Source organism: Lagopus muta, chromosome Z (assembly GCF_023343835.1).
Source record: "Lagopus muta isolate bLagMut1 chromosome Z, bLagMut1 primary, whole genome shotgun sequence".
NCBI lineage: Eukaryota > Metazoa > Chordata > Aves > Galliformes > Phasianidae > Lagopus > Lagopus muta.
In genome coordinates, this window is record NC_064472.1 from 26,367,759 (window position 1) to 26,387,724 (window position 19,966).

A 19,966-nucleotide genomic window follows, 5' to 3' on the forward strand; every position below is an offset into this window, starting at 1 on the left:
AGATGGTGAGACCTGAATTTCCAATGTGATGAGCTGGGCATGGAGTTACCAAGACTGTATTCTTCTCAGACCACAAAACTGTTTCCCCACACCTCTGTCTGATCACCTTTAAAGTAGGACTTGTCAGCTGGGAGAAATGCCATTGAGAGCCCTTGCTGCCAGGAGATCCAAGAAGGGTCCTTTTGTGTGGTGGCTCAGTGGGCACTGACTGGCTAGTGTGGATGCAGGTACAGCAGAGTGGAGCTGCGAGTTAAACTGATGTCTCCTAAAGTCATGATGACAGCTGACTGTGTGACTTGGCTGTAAGAGATGACCATGATGGCCCTCAGAGCTGCCTCACAGGACTGTGACTACTTCCAGGAGGCTAACGCTGTCCTCTCACCATAGTATCTTCCAGATGGACCTGTTGGCCTCCTCCTCCTCTTATGTTTCATTAAGTTGGGAAAGGTGAGATCTTTTTCTTCTTAAAAAGAAGAAAGACCTGACTATAGGTGATGGATCCGTTCAATTTTAGACAAAGCTTTTCTGCTGCTGTAGGAAAAGACTCCTCTAAGTAGAAGTGACTCCTGCCTTGTCCTTCTAACTCAAGGCTTAGTCTCCTGGTCATGGATGTGCCTGGATATTCCCAGTGGCTGTCAGTGCTGTGTGCTGCATCATTTCCCTTTCTGTAGTGCCATCTTTTTTCCTGAAGGAAGCTTTATCCTATTACTAAGTGGAAGAGCTGGGAAGGAAGGTGTTAGACTGGTGTTTGTCCACTGATCAGTGATTGGGCCTCTCAGGGCTGTTCAGAGATCAAGCAGAACAACCATGTTCCACTTTGTTCAGTTGTACAGTTTTTCTTCCCAGGGATTTTTAGAGTGCAACACAAAACCTATACCAAACCAGTTGATCACAATGCACTCAGATTGTGCTGGTAGCAAAGGTGGTTGGTTTTTTTTTGTTTATTTCTCTTTTCTGAAAAGCTTTAGATGCCTGTTCATACACAGGTCCTGCTCTTCAGGCTTCTCTCCCTACCTTTTTTTTTTTTTTTGGTAAATTGTTGGAACTTTTTTATAAGGAAGCCAAAGAGCTTTCATTTCTGCTCTGGGATGCCACTAAGAGACAGGTTACCTTAGGGAAAGCCAGGAAGGAGGCTGTGGTTCTGAGGGGCTTCTGTTCAGCATCAGGAAAGCCACTCTGGTTGCTCTCCGAACAGTGCAGAGCAGAGTAACTGCATGAGCACTGTGCCTGAAAGCCTCTGATGGGCAGGTTTACATGGACACCAGATCTCCTGGTACAACTTCAGTGACTAATGTGGGGCATAAAAGATAAATGCAAAGGCATTGAGCAGGCTGCTGATTTAAATAAAGCTTTTGCTGATACAGGTGTCTCTTTCCAGGTGTGAGGGTGAGGGACTTGTGTTCTATACGCGCACACTCCTGCTGTTCAGCTCTGAGACAGAGACAGCAAGCTGCTAAGAGTTGAATGCTTTCAGTTGTTCTACAGAGGCATTGCTGTACGCAGAGCGAGATGCAGACCAGAAGGGATATTAACATCATGCAAGTCAGGCACCTGATTTGGAAATGGGTTTAATTGTTTTTCTCCTTTGCAATTTGGTAAAGTGCAGCGGGAAAGTAGCAGCATTTACTGTACGGTTTGACTCTCGGTGTTGATTACTTCTGGCAGCAACTACAGCCAGCGGTGCTTTGGCATCAGACATAGCATAATGATTACTGTAACATGCAAACAATAATTTTGTCGTAACATCTGCCACCCTCTTGGGGTGAGGCTGCGTGTTTTTCCTCTGGGCTGACACTTGCTGAATGCATTTCATTAGGTTCCCAGACACACCCTGGTTTCTGTGCAGTTGGTGTGCTTATTAAGAAGGGAACAGAAAACCTCTTCTGTTCCCAATACCCAATTTAGTAATAAACTCTAATTTCTGTCTGCAAAGAAGCTTTTATCTCCCTTATGCCTTTAAGTGCTGTGGTCTGCAGTTAGCAAAGGAGGGAGATCTGTGTTGGCCACACAATAGAAAGAAGGGGAAAGCCTTACAGTTCTTATCCCCTTTCACTGGTATGTGTGGGAGAAACACTGGCAACCTTCTCCTTTAAAACTAACAGTTACATCTTTCTTTTAGAAAACGAACAAACAATAAAAAAAAGCCCCACAACTCTTTGCACTAGATGGCAGTATGGATAGCTCTACAGGAAATCTGTTTTAATTGCAGCAATCATAAGAATGACAGTAAATATTCAACATAAATCATTCTGCAGTGATTGTGAGCACCTCTCACTTTGTCTGACACACACTGATTCTGAGGAGTGGCGATTCCAGGTCTGAAAAGCCTATAGGAGGCACCTATTCTCAAAATTGCAAGTAATACTGTTGTTTAGTTTGTTGTTTTCTTTGCTTTTCACTAGCTACTCTTGCCTTTCCAGGCTGCTGAAGTCCTTTTGGGCTGAGGATTCATCCACTCGCTTTTGAAGATGTGCTGGTGCTGCCCTCCTGCATGCGTAACCCATGAGGAGGATTCTGGAGAAAGAGTAGGGACAATTGCTGAATTGCTTAGAAATGCACTAAAATTATTGGCTGTGATTGCAGGTTCCTGGCCATGCGTTGGCCAGTAGATATACCAAGCACAGATACACGGATATCCTGAAGGAGCTATCTCAAGTCATAGTAATGGAAAATGTTTCCATACATAAAATAGTAAGTATAGAAACTGAACCTGGTTGAGTAACAAGACATTGTCTTATTTGAGGGTCAATATGAGATTAAATTGCCTGTGAATGCTGCCAGTTTGTCACTGGAAGGAACTGGAAGAGCAGACCTGAAGTGAGTTTCAGACAGTGGCAAAGTTAAAGGTCTGTTCTTCTGAGCCATTCATGACAAAGCATTTCTATCTTTATGATGGCTGAATTTGCACTTGTAAATTTCTCCTAAACAAAGTTTTTCTTTGATAGGAACCTATAGTAATGAATGACAAATTCAGTTGCATTTTTATTTCAAGTTAGGGGAGAAAAAAACAAACAAGCTGCTGTCAAATATAAGAAATTGTTTTGAGTTATGTTCAAGAGGTTGCTCAGATAGGAAAAAATAATATGCAGGCACCTCAGTGGGAAACTTTTATTTGTCTTAAATATTCAAAAGTGTATTTCACCAGGTGTTTTGTGGTATGTCCTTTAGTTCGATACATAATTCAAGTAAGAAATTAAAATCAGTGATTCGAGACTCTATCAGAAAGGTTTAAGGCCAAGTTGATGTCATTGGTAGGAGAATGAATTATGAAATCTTTAATCACAAATAGGCATCAAGTATGCAGTTGCTCTTATGCTGTACTGAAGGAATCCTTCCTGGAGGACTTGTGCAAGCTGTGTGAGATAACAGAGGATAAACCTTGGCTTGCAAACTATCAGATCTATGAAGCAAAAGCTAGGCAATATATATAATATATGTCTACATTATGTCTACATATTAAAATCTTTCAAATAAAAATGCAGTTTGTTTTCAACAACACTGAGAAGAAGGCAAGCAGTTTTGGGAAAAAAATAAATAATTGATGTGTTCTTGATCTTGGCAGTATATTTACTGAAAAATGCTTTATGCTGAAAAATGAACAGCTAGTTCAGTAGAAATAGAATGGTCAAAAGGAACTTTATTAAAAAGCTTTGTTTCTGTATTTTCATGATCTGTATTTTCAGAATCTCTTTTAGATGGCTGCTGGTTAACACAATGAATTATTCCTTAATTTGAATGCAACTGAGAGTTTATCCTCAAACTTACACTGTTGGAATGACTAGCTATTTCTCTGTCTCCCATTCCTCTTTGGCAACATCTCTGTTAAGTTTCTTGGCTAATAAGGCAAAAATTGCCATGTGATACAGGCTGGATTAGCAAATAAAAACTGAATTTCTTCTAAATGGGGAAAGCAAGTTGGATTCTGTTTATATACAGTCTGTATGATTGAAAGGGGCGCTGCTGTAAATTGGTCTGGTTTTCTCTATAAAGAGTGAAAATTTATAAATACTGATATGCTACAGCTAGCTCTCAGCAGAGGTTTAAAGTATAGCTCTAGGAAGACATGGCTGGCAAATTAGGAGCACAGACTACAAGGGAACTTCTTGTACAATTGCCCTGTTTTGAGCAGCGAAGTCAGAAAGGGCTGTGTAAAAGAATTGCCACTTGAATGTGAAACTCATTGTCTTGCTACCGCAGGGAATATTTGTGGTTGAAATAGGACCTTTTTCTTGTAAGAAGAAGATAAGTGGAACATAGACAAAGAATAGCTTCTTGCTGGAGGAGCACGTCAGTTCTAAACATAACCTGTTTGCTACCTTAACGTTACTGGCAATTCTTGTGGCTGCTGGGTAGAGTTGCTACTGCTCTGTGATACTGAGGGTACCCCCCTGATTCCCTGTCCTCCAGATGTGCCTGTCCAATTCACAGTCGTTCTGGAGGCTGTAGTCCTGTGTGCTATTAGTAAAATTAGGCTTCCACCCCCATATAAAACATCTTGTTTTTCTAAAGTGTTAAGTTAATTGGCCTCGTGGTTTAGTCAATTTGCTCAGTGCAATTTGTTCAGCTGTAAGCATTGTAACAGGCTGTGTGTTTTTATTTTTTTTTAATGGCCAGGATTTTGCTTAATAAAGCAAACTGATATACTTACTGTTTTGTTTTGAGATAGATAAGCAGGATGCAGCCACAATAAACGATAAGTTCAGTTTACATTTATGTAAGTATCTTGCTGTCCTTCTCAAATGAATAAATATTGATATGTTTCATAGAAAAAGTTAAGAAAATACAGAATTATGAGGTTTGGAAGGAACTTCAAGAGATCACTGAGTCCAATCCCACTGCTAAAGCAGGTGCTTTACAATAGGTCACACAGGTAGGCATCCAAATGGGTCTTGAATATTCATCTCCATAGAGGGAGGCTCCACAGCCTCCCTGGGCAGCCTGTTCCAGTGCTCTGTCACCCTTACCATAAAGAAGTTCTCCTTCTGCATGTTTTTATGGAACTTCCTAGTTTTAGGCCATTCCTCCTTGTCCTATCAGTGTGCACCACTGAGAAGAGTCTGGCCTCATCCATTTGCCTCCCACCTCCCTTTAGACATTTATAAACATTACTCAGATCCCCTCTCAGTTGTCTTTTCCCCAGCCGGACAGACCCAGGTTACTCACTGTTTCCTCATGGGAGATGCTCCACTCCCTGTATCTTTTTTGGTCACTCTGTGCTGGACTCCATCGAGGAGATCCCTGTCTTTTCAGAACTCTTCCACCAGTATACTCTACAGTATTTGTTTCCTTGGGCTGCTTATTAAGAATCATTGCTTTTTATTTCAAACAAACAAAAGCATCCTCCAAATTTAGACCAGCGTATGACCTTAGAAAAAACTAACAGTGATGATGAAAAGGTTGTGGTCTACCAAAGATAAATGGAAATACAAGCATACTATAATATAAAAGTTACAGAAAATTGGGTAATAACTGTTTTGCGTTATGCAGTAACCACTGGGCTGCTTTAAGTCACATATTTCTGTGAGTAACAAAGGAAGAATTTTTTTGACAGGAACAGTTGCTAAACTTACATGTTTTAACCAGCAACAAAGGAAAGCTTGAGTTGTACAGCCGTCTCACTGATGAGTGGTTTCTTGTGGTAGTGAAGCCCTCTAGAAGGATAACTTCATTTATGCCAGAGAAAACTGCCTGGTGCTTTTAGCACAGATTTTTAGGACATTTTCATTGTTGTCTGAACTAGTTTGAACTGACTGAAGGAGAGCAGAGTGTTTCCTGAAGCACCAGCCACAATGCTGGAAAGTGACATTTCTGGTCATTTCTACCTTTGTGTTAATTATTCACCACTTTACAGGATATGATATTAAAATCAGAGAATGGCTTGGATTGAAATGGACCTCAAAGATGATCTAGTTCTAATTTCCTTGCCATGGGCAGAGTTTCCACCCACCAAGTCCATCTTTCGAAGGCTGCTCTCAATGAGTTCTTCTTCTAGTCTGTACTTACATCTGGGGTTGCCTCAATAGAAGTGCAGCACCTTGAACCTTGTTAGGCTTGCATGGGCCCAGTTTTTCGGTTGCTATCTAGTTACTATCAATTTAATGCTGACTGCTAGTTTTTAAACTGTGTTGAAGAACTCATGTTTTACCAGCTGATCAGGGGAACATAGATTGCTAGCGTTATTAAGGTTGGAAAAGACCATTAAGATCATCTAGTCCAACCGTCAGCTCATCCCCACCATGCCCACCAGCCATGTTCCTCAGTGCCACATCTGTATGCTTCTTGAGCACCTCCAGGGATGGTGAATCCACCACCTGCCTGGGCAACCTATGCCAATGCTTTACCACTCTTTCTGAGAAGAATTGTTTGCTAATAAACAATTTCATCCTCTCCTTGTGCAACTTAAAACTGTTATCTCTCATCCTGTCACTGTTATGTGGGAGAAGAAGCTGATTCCCAACTTTCCACAACCTCCTTTCAGAGAGATATAGAGAGCAATAAGGTCTTCCCTAAGCCTCGTCTTCTCCAGACTGAACAATCCCAGCTACTTCAGCCACTCCATGTACAATTTGTGCTCCAGACCCTTCACAGCTTTGCCCTTCTCTGGACTTGCTTCAGGCCCTCAGTGTCTTTCTTTTAGGAAAAAGCACAAAACACATTATGAATGTGCATGTCTTATATACATACATATATATTTTCTCTCTCTGCACCCCTCACCTTGTGTTTGGAAGTGTTGGGAACCAAGATGGCTCTGTCTAAGCTGCTGCATCTTGCAAGTACCAGAGACACTGGCAGCTGGCTGAGTTGAGTGTTTCAAATGCTTTGCTAGAAGGACAGACCGAGTGTCAAAAGTGAGGAGCAGTGCTAAAGAAAGCAGCTTTGAGGATTTGTTGTTGCAAGGCAGCACTTTCCAGAGCATAAATATGGCCTGTTTTTCTAAAAAATCTATTAAACTTTTAACTTCTCATGGAAATGCTAGGAAAGTGTTTCTGAAATAATTTCAAGTTAACTTAATCAGTCTTACTGTGTTGGAGGTAGGTCTTTTAAAATGGTGCTAAAAAATACACCTCACCCCATTAAAAGCAAGCAGGAAAAAAACTAAGCCCAAGCCAACCTCCCACCCCCTCAAAAAATGGAAAAAAGCCCCACAGACTAACAACCTAACATCTTCCTGTTTGAAAGAGGGAATAAAATGCTCTTCAATTTTTTCCGATATTTTTGGCCTCACCTAAGAGGCGAATCAGTCTGTCAGTTGTTAGGCAATTTAAATACTTTCAGTGCTGTTACTGGTGAAAAACATGCCAACATGGAACAGCCATGCTGCTCCTGGGAGCTGTGGTTGCAGCCCTGAACCTGGGCTCGGCACTACTGTGAATTTCCTGAAGCAGTTCCTTATCAGTTAGCTGGCATCAGTGCTTGCATGTTTCTATTGCTAATGCATGGGAAAGTTAGGTGTTCTGCATCCTGTACTTGCCTATTGTTAGCATTCTCCATGTCACCCTGTGAAACCGTGGCAACTTGGCATTAGGTTTCAGAGCATGCACTCCCTGACTTAAGCTGAAAGAAACATCTGGGCTGGAGAGCAATAATTGGAAATGGGGCTAGTTGGTAGAGATGAGTTGATGTCCTGTTACCATCTTTTGTAAAACTCTTCACAAAGTCTCAGAGGAGACTTATAGGCTGTTTTCCTGTAGCTGTCCTAGGAAGGACTAAAGCTAGAAAAGCTGCCTTCCTCAGCCTGGGGCTGAGACTTCACCAGCATTGCTGCTGAGCCCTGCTCAGTGCAGCACCTGACAGAGCCAGCAGCTCCAGGTTCTGCCTTCTCAATCAGTCTTACAGCCATTCCTTGCCCATTAGCTTAGTCAGTAAGAAAACACGTGTCGTACAGCATAGAGATGAAGGCCTGTCTGGTGAGAGCAGCATTTGTTTGAGACATTCAGTCTTGAGAGATCAAGGTTTGCAAAATCAAGTGATAGGAATTTAGGAAATGCCACAGTTGCATATTTGCTAGTATTAAAAGAGATGAAGCAAATAGAGTCACATATAAATGCCTCTTCAGTGAAAAGTTGACTTATATATGGCTTAACCCCCAAAAGATATGAAAAGCATATCTTGTAGATGGCTGGACCAAAACTCAGAGGCTTTTGACAGGAATGTAAAGCTGCAGAATGCGTATCTAGCAGGTTACTAGCCCAACTCTGGTAAGATTACTTTCTGAATAGGGTGCAACAGCTTTAGTGGAGTCATACCTCTTGAAATTCAAATAACATCCTCATCATTCCAGCCCCTCATCAACTGAGGAGTCTCTGTATGTAGGTAGGAAATGTTCCTGCCAAAAATGTCGTGCCTCTTGGTTTGATATTCATCTCCTCATCCAGTTTTACTTGGAATTGTGCTGCTACTGCAGCACCTGTGGTATAGGGGCAGGAACTGTTCATCTAGCCAAGAGCAAAGGTATTTGCCTGATTGTACCTATGTAAAGACTCAGAATTTTTCTAAAGAGAATTTGTTAAAACTAGTGTAAGTCTATAACTTACACTAGTTATAGTGTAAATAACGTTCCTTTAATCAGCACATCTGATAAGGTCAAGAATAGACTGATTAGGAAATAAAGACAATAAATTTATACAATTAATAAATAATCTTGTCTAGAATTAGAGGTTGGTGTGAGAGAGTTGGCAGGAAATAATTGAAATGCACTCACAGGGAGATTTGGATATCTTTTATTACTGTTAATTAATTATTCCTCCTACTTCCAGCCAATGCAAATTTCCACCCATGCCTGCAGTAAGTGCGAGCCAGTGCAATATTCCCCAGGGCCAGCTGCATTTTAAGCAGTCTGATGTCTGTTCCACATCAGTCTTTAATAGCTGCTATGCCCACTAAGGGTTTGTAGCAAATTTGGAAACAAACTCTGCAGGTTCCACCTGACAGTGATCAGAAGTCACCTGCCATGACACCAGGAGCTGAGTAACAAAGGTAGTGGGCCCACAAACAGGATTTAAGTGTTGTGGAGAGAGGTTGGCTGCCAGTGGCCCTGTCTGGATTCAGTTGAGATGAGCTCTGCATGGTGCTCAGCTTTGCAGCAGCTCATATCGGTAAGACTCAGCACCTCTCAGCACCGTGCAGGAAAGAGCTCAAGAATGTGTCATCCTGCTAACGATGATGACACAGATGAGCACAGTGGCTTGTGAAACATGTTTTTACAGCATTTTGCTCTATAAGATGAATGGGTGAAACTAACAGTCTTTTTGAAGGAGTGCCCTAGTATCTTTATGCTGCTTGTTGTCTCGTTTTGTTTTCTCCTTCCCTTAGAAACAGACAAACTGATTAACATTTAACTTCTAATTATCTAAAAACTCAGTCTGCAATATATACTTCTACTGCAACTAAGACCTTGAAAGCTGTTCACAGGGAGAAATCAGTCTTTAGATGGTAGTTGTGGTTCTTCACCATCATGAATCAACACTAACTTGGAATATGTATCAACATTTTCCAATGAGATTAAATTTATATTTGCAGATAAAAGCACTACATGCATATTAAATCCTAGAGATTAGGGTTTTTTGTTTTGTTTTGTTTCTTTTGTGATTTATCACTATTGCTTTTGGATGGTACTTCACTACTTACTCATACTGCTGCAGTGATGCCACTCAGGTCCTGAGGGTCAGGATGTGTGCTGAGATCCTGAGAGAATGGGAAACAGCCCTGCCATCCTGCACATCAACTTGGGAGCTATGCAGTGCCTATTAGGGCTGACCCAGCAGCAGCTTAGATTGGTCCTTGCTTACCATCTAGCTTCAAATTGTTTTGGTGGGAGAGGGGACAGGGTGAAGTGGATACGATTTCAGAGGAATTTTGCTATGTAAGTGCCATTTATCTCTCTTGAAGATGGCTTTAAAGGAGTGGGCCTTACTTCACAGCTGCTCATGAAAATAGCTCCTGTCCATGCGTCCATGTAGGCTCGTGCACCTGAGCAGTCCTATGATGAATTTTAGCTATACTTAGAAGGGAACTGGTGCTGGCTTTCACTCTTGAAGAACTATTTTGATGTGTGACCTAACTCAGCATTTCTCATTCTTCATAATGTCCTGTACTGATATCAGTCAGTGCTCAGTGTGATGGCAGCAGGTAAGAACTGCAGTCTTTGAGTATATTTGGATGCGAACGTCACCTATGCCTTTCTTCTTTTTCATGATTTTTTCCTCATTCTAGATGTGCTGTGAAATAATTATCATACAGCAAAAATTAATGCTTTCATTGTATTCAGTTACATAAGTAAGTTTTACTTATTTTAAGTCTTTGATTAAAGAATTTGCACGCTGTTTTCAACATTGCATTATGTAATGTGTCTGTTCACAAACTTCACCTAAGCACTGCGTGGTAGCTTTTCTCCTTCTCTTTCCATTTTTCTGACTTGCTGAATGAAGCTGTTATCTTTCAGTGTGTTGGAGAAGTTGTCCTACTCACAAGCTGGTATTTTGTACCAGTAATTGTGTACCAGTGGAGGTAAACTGCCACTGGTTTGTACTTTGCACTTTTGTACACGTTAAAAATCAGTGTGTTTTTCTGAATTTGTCTCCCAGCAGAAACAGTTGAAGAGGGATTGGTGGGATTGGAGTTGAAGAGGGATTGGCAGCCTTGGTGACAGCCTGCCTCACTGCAAAGGAAATGGCTCTTTTGAGTAGAGAAATAAAGAAAAGTAGTACATATATGTAAGAAACATAACATTGTTTAAAAATAGAGAATGGAAAGCAAAATTTTTACTGGACAAAACTTTTGCCTAGCATACCTTTTCACTGTTTCAGCTCTGTAGTATCACTGCAGGCTCTAACATCAGCATGCCGTTTTGTTTCAGTTTCTTGGCAATACATTACTACTAGTGTGATGTCAGAAACACTGTCAGAAACAAAGGGCAAAACATGGATTAATAATTAGCAATAAATATTTCAGCAGAAGTTCATCTGTAACTTACGTGCTTTGTTTTGGTCTTGTATTTTGAGGGAAAAGATAAAAGTCATTCCAGTGCGGTGGGGAGGAGCAAAGGGTAGAAGGTAGTATTTCCCAGTATGGAATTTACATGGCTTCAGAAAATTAAGGGATGAAAAGTAGTAGTAGGAAGGGTACTTGGAACACTCTTTAATCTTAATGTATCATGCTGCCTTGCAACATTTTTGGTTATTCTTGGCTTATTATCTTCCCTCTCAGTAAAAGCAAATAGATGTGTATGAACTGATGTTCCCATTACCTGCTTTTTGGCACTGGACTTACTGCTCTGAGGAATATGAGCAGGTAGATACTGGGGTTTGTTATGTGTGTATACGTCCTTGATGACAGAAATGCTGAAAATAAGTAGTTTCTCCAAATGAGTGAGATAGGGGAAGAGATGTTTTGGAACAAATCCTGTGAGAAAATTTCTATGTTAGGACTTTCTTCATCAAAACACTTATCAAGGCTTAAAATCTATGTAGATTATCACTAAAAATACCCTCCTTTGTAGGGAAATTAGACAGGATATATAGCAGGGAGCTTTATGTTCCACTTTGATCCAGGAAACTGGAACCAAAATCTTAAAAGCTTTTTCCTTTTTTTTTTTTCCTGATGGACAGACTTTGTTAAAATTTAGCTGTTCCATTCTTCATTACACATGTAGGTGAGGACAGAGAGATACTGGATACAAACAAGTTGTGCATGGGTATATGTGTGCATATATGTATATATCTGTCTGTCCGTACATATACACAATTCTTGCAATTCTTCCAATTAGACGTAGGGATCTGCTTTTAGCTCAGTGTTGCTTTGTTCACTGGGCAGCACAGGGCTGCACCTCAGCTGTTCATAGGAGATCTTCGTGTGTTGGGATTTGGGCGAGGCTTGGATGATAACATGGCTTAGCTTCTTAGGGAAGCAGCATGTGAACAGGAATAATCTCAGCTGAGAAAGAGACCTTCTGGTGGGGCCTTGCTTTATTGTGAGAAGAGGAGGGTGCAGAGGATTATCTTCCTATCCAAACAGTGTGACATAATGTGAAAGTCGTTCTTTTATTACTAAGATCGTCCTGTATGGTTTTGATACAGTCACATAGTTTTCCACTTCGGAGTAGCCTTTTACTACATACACAAATCACGTGGGGGATGCATTGTTTCATGGACTGTCCTACTGTGTTGCTGTTTAGAAGAGTAAGTGTTTATCTTGCATTTTCCCCAGAATTTAATTAATGGTCAAAGAAAATATTCTGTTTATATTCTATTCTAATATGGTGACTTAAAGATTGTAAAGGTAACATACCTATGAACGTACATAGGCAGGAACACTTTTTTTCAGCTTGTGGTGGACTTGTTCTGCTATCTCAGGGTTATAGCAGTGGGACTTCAAGATCCACAAGTCATTTGGGGAATTACAGTTTTTATTGCAGCTCGGCATCTGGCAGAACCATAGAACCACAGAATCATTAAGGTTGGAAAAGACCTCTAACAGCATGTCTAACCATCAGCCACTAACCATGAACCTCAGTGCCCTGAGATACAGATGGGCCCTTGTTCATAAAGTCCCTGCTTGTGTCAGTGCTGAGATGTCACTTTGGCTGACAAACAATTGGAGTGAAGGCTTAGATAACTGGTTTGAGACTGATGAACAAAAACGAGTCTCAGTGCTGCAGCCCGTGGTCCTGCACTTGGCAGTAAAACTGTGCACATCCAAACATCTGCAGAGCTGCATGTGTGTGAGCAGCGCTCCTTCACAGCTCGCAATGGCAGCATGTGCAAGCATCACACCAGGAGTAGGACTCTGCTAGAGCTTCTAATTGAAAGAAGTAATGAATGAAGTTCTAATATCTGGCTCCCAAAAGTAAAAGGTTCTAGTGTTATTGATGAGTTACCTTCCTCAGTCCTGGCACTTTTCAGAATTTGCCACAGTAGCTGTCTGACAAAGAAGGGGAGCCTGAGCATGAGAAGATGCTCTGAGTAGTTGATACGAGCACTAGCAAACAGAGTATGAGTACTGGAAGCTAAGCTATATTACTCAGGTTAAATGACAGTCCCCAAGCATAGAGAACAAGTTGCTCTAACCTTGGTTTGATGGAGTAGGAATACCCCTCCAAGGGACAGGAACCTTGTTCCATCTTTTGGTCCTCTCCTTCGGTGGGTAGGTGCTCCCTGGGCAGCTTGTTTTTGGCTGCCTTGAAGGCAGTGTGACTCTTGCAAAGAATGAAGTTTTTCTCAGTGAGCTGTTGAGCAGGAAGCTTTTGAGAATACCCAGCCAGCCTGCCTCTGGTGTGCTCTGTGGCAGCTGCTTCCAGGCAGCCTCCAGTTAGCACATTCCAACTCCAGGCCAAAGTGTTAGTTAGCTCTATGGCTCACTGCATGCTCAGTAATAAGAGGCAATTGTGGATGCAGTGGGATGGCTCACAGGTTCTTGTTGCTGTGAAATTCCATCTTCTTGACACAGAAGTGTGCAGGCTCAGTGCGGTGCGGAGATGGCTTTGCAAGAGGAATGTGAGCAACCTGCACGCCCCTGGGGTGAATGCAGACTGTAAGATGAGCATCTGCACTGGTTTGCTGCCAACTGCTGCTTTGAAGGAGAAGGAAAAAGCCTCAGAGAGATGGTCTTGGCCAGGGGAGGAGACAAGAAGAAGCATGCACACACTGGCTGTTCCCAGGGGATGCTGCATTGGAACAGCTGGGGAGAACAGCCTGCAGAGTGTCTTAGATGTGTTCCCTGGTCAAAAGGAAGCTGTGTGTTCGTGGCCCCAGTGCACAGGAAGAGTTGTGGGGAGGTAGATATGCTGGATGTAAGTCAACAACTGTCCTGACACATCATGGTTGCAATTTGTCATCGCAGATTTATTGTTGCTCTACGTATAGCATCTCAGACATAAAATCAGACAGAGACAGACTGAGATTTGGCTGTCTGTTTCTAAAGTGTGTTTCATGTTTGTGCTGATCATAAAATGTAAGCGAAAATTAAATATTTGGGCACTTTATACAAGAGTTAAAACTGTCTGTTTAGCAGAGTTTGTGCATTCAAATATTTGCAGCTTGTCTTAAATGCATTTCATGTTTATAAACATCCATGATGAGTGTGTTCACCTCAACCTTTATCTACCCTTTAAGTAACAAAAACATTTGAAAGTATTGGGATGTACACATGTGTTTTATTCCAGTTTTTACTACTTAAGCCAAGATTGTGGAAAGATTACTGTTATGTAGTTCCCCACTGAGTGGACAAATGTGACTGGTAGATCACGTACAGTTGGAGAACAGAAAGTGGAGCTGCTTGTTGTGCCAGGCACAGCACTTCCAGGGTTGTCAGCACCAGGGAGGTCAAAAGTGTACTGCATCTGATGTGTGCATGGCCCCCAGTATGCATTCATTCCTGTCATAGATTAACACTGATTTTGGAAACCATTTTCCTTTGTTATTGGTGCTGTGTTTAGGCCTTTTTCATGGTGGAAGAAAACACTGATAAACCTGTGTTTTGTTTCCCTCTGGAAAGATGATCAAACTGAACTCCCTCAAACACTGAAAGTCTTATCTCTCCCACTTCAACACACACACACACACACAGGACAGCAGAGTTGACTTCCTTGGCTCCCTGTCACAGCAAGCATTACAAGCTATACAATTTTGTACTGGACAGAATTTATGTATTTTAATGTGACTCATAATTCATGTGCGTGAACTAAAGGGAGTGTCTTCTGCATCATGCGTTAGGAATTTCAGGTACAAAAAAAGTTGTTTTTTTGACCCTGGATTATGTTTCTTTTTCTAGTTGAGATGTTTTTTTTTTTTGTTCTAATATAAACAGAAAATGGTTATTGAGTTACAACAGTATACAGACTGTAGAAAGGCTTTTTGCTCATGTAATGCGATGACTATAATATTGTTGGGAGTGACTTCTAGAGCGAAGGGTGTCTTGACAGTACTGTGTGATGGGTATCATCCAAACATACTTGCCTGTGCTCAGGCTTGCAGCAGCTGAGGCGAGATCATACTCTTGCATGTTGATTGTAGGCCACCAAGTCAACAGACTGGGAAAAGCAAGAAGATTTTAGCCCAATTCTATCTACACTGGGTGTTTGTAAGAAGTGACAAAAGCATGCATAATATACACAATAGAAATACTAATGGATATTGCCCTTCACAGTGAGAACTGCTGCTTCTGGGTAGCACTGGGTTTGGTGGACCTTGGAGAACAAGCATGCTTACTTTAAAGTCCATTAAATAGGCTTCCCTCTTGTGCGCTTAAGGGGCTGTGTCTGCTCTCTGGCTGAGGTAAAGATGCTTTTGTTGCAGATGGATTCTGTTGTAACTCTTTTCTTCCTTCTCAAAAATCACTAAAAGTGAGATTTTCATTCCCATGTATTACTGGGTCCTGTAGCCAAGCTTGGTTATGCTAAGAAAAGTATCATATGTACTTCGTCCCATTTATGAAACTATTCTTGCAGACTGCTTTTTAGTAATGTGCTGTTCGTGATCTTCCACATGATTAGCATATGTGTAAAGGTACAAATAGGACAAGTTAAATGATCAGAGGATGGAGTTTCCATGTGAGCTGTGAAAAAAAAAATTGAGGATAGTGAAGTAACTGAGACGTTGGATAAGATGTAATCTGAGGTGATTTTCACAGAGTCCTCTAATGCAAGAATTTGGTGGTACTCAATAAAGTTTGTAGGACACCAGTTTAAAACAGATAAGAAAGTACTTCTTTATACAGAGCTTCCTGCCCCATGAGACAGTGAGTTTCATGTGTTAACAGCACCAGAATAATATTGGACAAATTCTGAAATGAGGTATGGGAATACCTTCTGAAACTCCCAATCTATCAATTTTAGGTGCTCGGAGAGCACAAGAAGCATGGACATCTTCAGGCATGAGTATTGCCTTTAAATAGTGTCTGCTGTTGGAAATAATTCTGGCTACGCCATTTGTCTGTCCCCATGAGATGCTGCTTATATTTGTGTCTGCTGGATACTATTTTGAAATTGTTCCCCTGTTGCTTGGTTTATGTAGAACAGCTGATTTCTTTTCTAGATCCCTCAGACGCATGTGGAATAACTCCATAAGAAGGGAAGAAAAAAGCTAACAGTTGGTATTAAAGAGCACTGCTGTTAATGAAGGTGACAGAGCAATACTGTGGGAGATTCAGAAAACCACTGGGTCGTTCAGGGTAGTTAGATGCCTTTAAAAGATTCCCATATATGCCCATTTGCCAAGGCATCTTCTGTACTGAAAGCAGTCCAATAAAGCCCTACTTGTTTGCAGTAGATAGTTCGGAAGAGTGAAGCAGAAGCTCTGGAGAAGTAGGCAAAAGAAAACCATGTCAGACTCTGATGATAGTGAAGGCTGTGAATTTATTCACTGCTTGTGGCAGGCAGATCACTTAACACAAGTCTGCTTGAGTGAGGGGAAAACAGTTCAGGACATCCCGATGGAAGGGACCAATTGTTGACTCGAGTGTAATTTCAGAATTAGAGCTTGGCATTGCATTGACTGGGAATTTGCTGTTCAAAAGCAACAAAGCTTAGAACTGGATCTGATTTTTGTGACAGAAGAGAAGCATGTGCCCTCTGAAGGAGTTCTTTGGCTATTGTCTCCTTCAGCTTGCTGACTCAGATCTCAGAGTTTGAGACATCGCTCTTCTTAACAGAGCTCAGCCTTTGCCTGAAGCTCTGCTGTACACAGACCTTTTAAGGCCAATGCTGTAAGTGGAGGGAGCGAGGAAGGCAGGCAGGTAAATTCATTATGACTGTAGCTGTATCTTATTAATTAATGAGCCTCCTGAAAGGATTATGGGGCTTCTTTTACTCCCTGTTTCTGCAGATCATGGAGGGAAAAAAATGGATATTGTAAGAGTTGGGTCTTTTTTGATTACCTGCTCAATTATGGTCCAAAATTAATTGCTTATCCTATCACGCTTTGTAAGATTAATCTCTGTTGTTGGAGGAGGCTGAATCACAACAGATTGTTGCCTAAGAGAATCCACGGGAAACACAGATCTCAGGGAATTGTACCTTTGCATTTTAGGGTGGCCTAGGCAAAACAGCCCACGTAAGTGATTTATTTTCTTAAGCTAGTGAAATTTAAGTAGAATCTGAAGCTGCATGGTTTTGCTTGTGATGTGGATAATAACATTAAAAAGACATTATCTGTGGAAAGAATGTGAACACTGGTTAATTGCTACATAAAAGTGAAACTTAAAATTTTTCCTAATCTACACTTACCTGCTCTAAATCTGACCTGAAAAAAAATTATCATGTAACTGCATTCTTACCTCATTTTTGTCTAATTATAATGAATAGCAACAACAAAAGTGATTTCTTCCTTACAAGCCTAGCCTCTCTACTTTTTTTGCCACCTGTATTGATTAAAAAAACTCAAACACAGGAGGGGTAGGATTGAGAAGAGAATATCAGTGATCTATGGAGTCATTCTCCCAGGGTAGATATGAACCGCAACTCCCCACATTCCTTCTCTTGCTGCTGCTGGCTTAAGTGCTTGCTTCATTTGAACTGCACCTGGCATATTGGGTTGAGAATGTGAATTAGGCTGCAGATGTTCCTATTTCCTGTAGAGCTGCACAGCTTTGGAAAGTACTTGCCCCTCCGGCTGAGCAGGAAGAGGGTTTTCCAGTGCCAGTTCCTCTTGCAGTTAGAAAAATTACCATCCATGTGTTTAGATGGATCTTGCGTCTTGTGTCTTGGTTCTTTTTTTGCAAATGTCATCTGTCTTGCAGAATGAAACTGGACAAGCCAGGATTCCCCACATGTGACAGAAAAGTGTCAGGAAGAAGTTTGGTACTAATCCACAGCAAAAATAAAGCAGTACTGGTTCTTAAAGTATTCTATCTCATGGATGAATTGCTCTGTTAAATCCTTCCCCTGCTGAATCACTACTTTGTGCTTGCTGAATAGATTGTTTTTTCTCCTGAGCCCACCCTCTGGAGTCCGAGTGAGTCCACCTGAGCAACTGGAAGCCAGTACCTTTGGATCCTGCTCCACTGTGTCCCACTGCTCTCCCACTGCGGGTCCAATGAAGTAACAGCATGTCAGGGAGTTGACTAGATCAATCTATGTCCAATCTATGGAATACTGAAAAAAAAAAAACACAAAACAGAAACATAGAACCATGACACAGCATGTTAATGTCCCAGCTGTACTCACACATAGCGGTTCAGATTATTGATCAGCTTCTATTCAGTGACTGATTTGTCCATTTAATTTTAGCAGTCCATGCCTTCCATGAGAAGAAAGGAAAGCTGTATGTGTACCTACTTAGACTAAGGCTCTGCTTCCTGGAAAGCCAAGGTCTGGCTTGCTGAATCCCACTAACAAATGCTTGTGCATCACCATTTTCCATATGCGACTGTGGGCCCTGGTCAGAAAGAAATTCTGGTTTTCTTTTTGCTTTTCTTGGTTAAGAGCAGAGCTACAGAGTTCTCTTCTAATAAGCGTTGCCACCATGCCATACTGCAGCTGTTCTTAGATCTAACCAAAATGATTTTTTTTTAAGAGCATCTCATGTTAGCATCAGTGGGAGCCTGTCCTTTCTACATGGTCTGTGCCTCTGTGTCAACAGCTCTGCTGGCAGATGCCAGGACTGGTGTATGCTCAGGTATTTCAGGCTCAGAAATACTATCATGGGTGTAGGTGTCCTGATGAGATGCAATACAAAGGAGCGCTGTGGTACCTGTCCCTTGTGATTAGGACATAGACTTTGTTTTGCCTAAGGAATCACCCTTCTGGAAAAACCTGTAGAAGCTGGGGTGTCGTGATAGTGTGTGGAAACAGGACTGTGTGTGTGTAAGGCTGCTGCTATTGAACCTCGGGGAAGAAGAGAGTCTGAATATCTAATTCAGAACACTTGAAATAACCGTGGCACTGAGCAGAACTCCTCATATAGCTAGTCTCTGCTTGTTTTACATTTGCCCTTGGGCCAACAAATCATAGAATTCACAGGCAGCCATGGAGTGAGCATGTGAAAACTCATGGGCAGAGAGTTGAAGAGATGGGAAGGGAATATACAAGCACTTCTAATTTTCTTGCGTAAGATGACTCTACTGCAGAACATGCTGTGGTAGAGCAGGCTAAGTTTTTCTCCTCTGTGTATTTTAAGTGACCTTCAGTGTTGTCCTGTGCCTCGCTGACACAAGAGGCTTCTGCCAAAGTGAAGCTTTTCTGGTGTGAGTTTCTTTCTAAAAATGGTGTTATACTTGCAAGAAATTCAGTTCTCTATGTTGTTACAAAAACAGCACGAATTCCTTTCCTCTTTGAGCCTGCTGAGCTTGGCTGGATTTTTTTTCCATATCTTGACAGCTGTTTAATACTCAGATTTATCAACACAAACAACAAAACACACACACAAGCAATTTTTCCAGTTACTTCACGTAGTAAATGATTAGATCCTATATGCATATAATGTTTTGGTTGTTTTTTTTTTCTTCATTTTTCTGTATCTGTTGGGCTGAGATTACTTTCTAAATTATTTTCTTTATCCTTAAGCTCAGAAGCAGCATTGTCTTAACTAAACACAAGTTTGTCACTTATCAGAGGCACTTAAATCTGCACAATCTCTGAAACCAACAGAAGAGAACTTGTGCTAGGTCAGTTACGTCTCTAAGCCACAATTGTAGACCTGAGACCCTGTTTTGGCAGTGTCTTATTAATTTTGATATCTCTGACCTCAAGTGCATTTGCCTCTTACTGTCAGAAAATTCTCCTTGTGTGCAGCTGTGCTGTTTTTGAAGCAGGTCGTCAGCTCTGAAATTGCACCTTTAAAAAAAACAACCCAAAACCAAAGCCAACTCCCTCCAAAATAAAAGCTCTGCATGTAGAGCTGAATGCTGTCTCCTGAAAAACAGTGAGGAGAGCAAGGCAACCTGACTAAACCATGGTCACATGCAGCTACCCCGAAGAATACTGGAGGTGGGACCCTGTAGGGCTCTGGCCAGGTGGATGCAAGCCTTGCTTCAG

The 19,966-nt window shown here is 41.4% G+C and overlaps 1 protein-coding gene across 4 annotated transcripts in view; it reads left to right on the top strand.

Moving 5' to 3' along the window:
* Positions 1-19,966, top strand: part of KANK1 (KN motif and ankyrin repeat domains 1) — a 116,220-nt gene that overhangs the window by 46,333 nt on the left and 49,921 nt on the right. Inside the window, exon 3 of one of the 4 annotated variants that reach the window (XM_048930545.1) lies at positions 2,421-2,691. The exons of the other annotated variants lie outside the window; for them this stretch is intronic. The gene's annotated coding sequence lies outside the window, so the exon portion shown is untranslated. The remainder of the gene's footprint in view (positions 1-2,420; positions 2,692-19,966) is intronic. 4 annotated transcript variants of the gene reach the window in all.